Source organism: Balaenoptera physalus (genome assembly GCF_965194825.1).
Source record: "Balaenoptera physalus genome assembly, chromosome: 15".
In the NCBI taxonomy this organism is placed as follows: domain Eukaryota; kingdom Metazoa; phylum Chordata; class Mammalia; order Artiodactyla; family Balaenopteridae; genus Balaenoptera; species Balaenoptera physalus.
In genome coordinates this window covers 42517830-42521272 of record NC_138894.1, presented here as the reverse complement: position 1 = coordinate 42521272, position 3443 = coordinate 42517830, and positions in this window count along the sequence as shown.

The following is a 3443-nucleotide window of genomic DNA, read 5'->3' as shown; positions in this document are numbered from 1 at the left end:
AATAAATAAATAAAAACTTAAAAAAGAATCCACCTGCCAATGCAGGGGACATGGGTTTGATCCCTGGTCCGGGAAGATCCCACATGCTGCGGAGCAACTAGGCCCATGCGCCACAACTACTGAGCCTGCACTCTAGAGCCCGTGAGCCACAACTACTGAAGCCCACGTGTCACAACTACCGAAGCCTGCGCACTGCAACGAAGAGTAGCCCCCGCTTGCCACAACTAGAGAAAGCCCGTGTGCAGCAACGAAGACCCAACACAGCCAAAAATAATAAATAAATAAATTTATTAAAAAAAAAAAAAAAAAGGAAAGTACCTTTCGACCCAGTGGTTCTCCAAGTGTGATTCCCTGGACCAGCAGTTCTAGCATCTCCTTCAAATCTGTAGGAAATGGGCAAATTTTGAGGCCCCTCTGTCCTTCTGAATCCAAAATTACTGGGGTGGGCCCAGCAATCCGAATTTTAATAAGCTCTCCAGGTAACTTGGATGCCACATAAAGTCCAAATCACTGTCAACCTGAGTATTGTTTGATCAAACAGGAAGTATAAATAGATAGAGCTTGAAAGCAGACCACTAAGACGATGCCAGTCTGTCCTTCTTTGGCTTTAACTTTCTTTGGTTGCTTTAAATCCTCTAATCCTGGCTAAGCTCTCTTTCCATTGAAGTGGTAAAGAAGGCGTGGGTGGGTGCCTCTTGACGCACCCTGTGGCTTCAGAACTTGGAAGCCTTGGTTTACAATATGGTGGCTTCCAAGCAACACCGGTTTCAGTGGCAGCCCCATGTCTCTCTTCTTGGGCTCAGTGCGTAGAGCAAATGAAAGGAATTTTTTCCCATATATAAGTGAGCAAGAATATGCCATGTATAGGTCCAGGAACCAGAAGATAGTAGTAATATTTCACAAGAGTGTCTTTTAGAAAGAATATGTTCACGATTTTCTCTCTTGTTTATATCACCAGATTTTCAGAAACACGAACTACAGGGCCAGACCTGACGTCGACTTCCACATCCTCCAGTTATTCAAATTCTTGAAACATCAATGAATCCAAAGTCAGTCACCCAGGCATTTTGCTGGTCTCTGTAACATTGGACACTTTAGATAGGATTCCTAGGTACACAGATACCACAAACTCCCTAGGGAGATAAGTAGGAACAAAAGGCACTGGAATGGTTTATCCTTTTTCCAGATAAGGAAACTGAGTGGTTAAGTGACTTCCTCGGATGACTTCAGAAGAGGCCTCAGAGCTGGGAAGAGAAGTCAGGGACTTCAGGCTTCTGCACACAGCTGAGGTCATTCGGGCTTATAGGCATTCATCTTTAAAGACCTGAAGGTGGGGAACTTTTCTGAATGACTTATCAGACAGATGGTGTGATGGCTTCCAGCCATGGAACTCACTTACTCTGGATAGCTGTCAAGGATAAAAGTTCTATTTTCAGGTCTCACCATGAAGTGTTTTTTTGTTGTTGTTGTTTTTAAACTTTTTTCCTAACATGGCTCCTAACTGGTTTGGTTGGTCTGGAGAATGGCATCCATCTACTTCTCTCTGGGGTGTTAGACTATGCAGGGGTAAAGGTATGGGCACCAAGCCAGAACACAAACTTGTGGACAGTGCCAGCCAAAACCAATTTCTGACTCACCAAGAAAGGATGTGCTGGGATCCCTTAAGATGCCAAGGCATTTTTCTAGGGCAATGTCTTGACCAAATGACCTTGCAAATCTACCTCCTTCCCGTCTCCATTTTCTCACCCTGTTGTCACTCCATTAACTAGGGATGAATAAAATATCCTCTCAAGTTGATCTCCAAATTTAAATAAACTAAGCATATGATATCTATGTTATCATATTGACAGCAGTGAACATTTCATTTGGATTTCATAGGACAGATGTAGGTGATGTTACATACTAATAACTAGAATGTGAGCTGCTTGAGGGTCTTTCTCTGCATCCTCCTTGTAGACCTAACACCTCGCTCATAGTAAAAGCTCACTAAGTGTTATTCCTGGAATGTTGTGTAAAAGCATTTGGAAAACTATGAAGCACTCTAATATCTTTCTACAAATGCTCATATGTACCCATATCTCTATACCAGTCTGGACTACCTACCTCAGTATCTCTCCTGTTTCCTCCTTTCTCACTCTTTATATATATCATGCATGCTTCGTACAGACATTCCTCAGCCTATAGAGCTTTGCCAGTTATTTCTCAGTCCCTCCTTATGGCAGCCCAAGGAGAATGTACCAGGCTGTAGTGCCTGGCAATTCCCAGCTTGCTCAGGAGCTCACTCCCTCCAGCCCTCTTCCCCTCCCCTTTCTCACCAAATAGGGCACATTTCCACATTACCAGCTTGGCCTAGTCAGTGCTTAAAAAAAATGATCAAAAACTATAAAATGCTTTTCAGTGGTTCCAAAACAATAAAGTCAGTTAAAAGGAACAGCAGTGGTGCTATTGCGTTAGGTGGCAATGATCTGAAGTACAATGAACACAAAACTTTCATAGCATTAAGAGAGTGATTATTTTATTGACAGGATTCCTCTTCAAACTTATGTTTCAAATGGAGTTTAAGTATTGATAAAATTAACTTTATTGTTAAGACTCAAATCCAGCTTTTATTGTCTCTGTAGCAGTTTGTAAATGGATCATGAATGGGCCAGATTTTTTGCAAGCGTTTGGCATATAACCACATGAAAAACTAGCAGATGTATAACTAGCCTCACGTTTGTATTTCTACCATCCCGGATAATCATGTAATCAGTCATCTCTCACATCAATATCAGTGCGCTGACGAGGAACTCAGCTCTTAGGCCCCAGAACTTGGAAGGCATTGACCTCAGTGTTATGAAGGTGTGGGAGCCAGGAAGGTACGTCTGAGAAGGATGGCGGGTGGCTCCTGGATCAGGCCTCATCTACCCTGGCTTACCGCCCCTTGCCTCCAGAGATACAAGGCCACCGTCATGAGGCACTTTGAGAGTTGTGGGAAATGAGCCACAACCAGTAACCTGGGGGAGACAGACAGGTGGGCCTGGGATCTTTAAGACACTTAAAAGTGTCAGCTGGGGGCTTCCCTGGTGGCGCAGTGGTTAAGAATCCACCTGCCAATGCAGGGGACATGGGTTCGAGCCCTGGTCTGGAAAGATCCCACATGCCACGGAGCAACTAAGCCCGTGCACCACAACTACTGAGCCTGCGCTCTAGAGCCTGCGAGCCACAGCTACTGAAGCCAGCGCGCCTAGAGGCCATGCTCCGAAACAAGAGAAGCCACCGCAATGAGAAGCCCACACACCTCAATAAAGAGTAGCCCCCGCTCACCGCCCCATGCGCAGCAGCCAAGACCCAACACAGGCAAAAAAAAAAAAAAAAAAACAAACAAAGGAAGAAATGCTGAAAGGTACTCTTCATCCTAGTTCTCTGCAAGGCTACTGATAGATCATACCACTCAAGAGTTG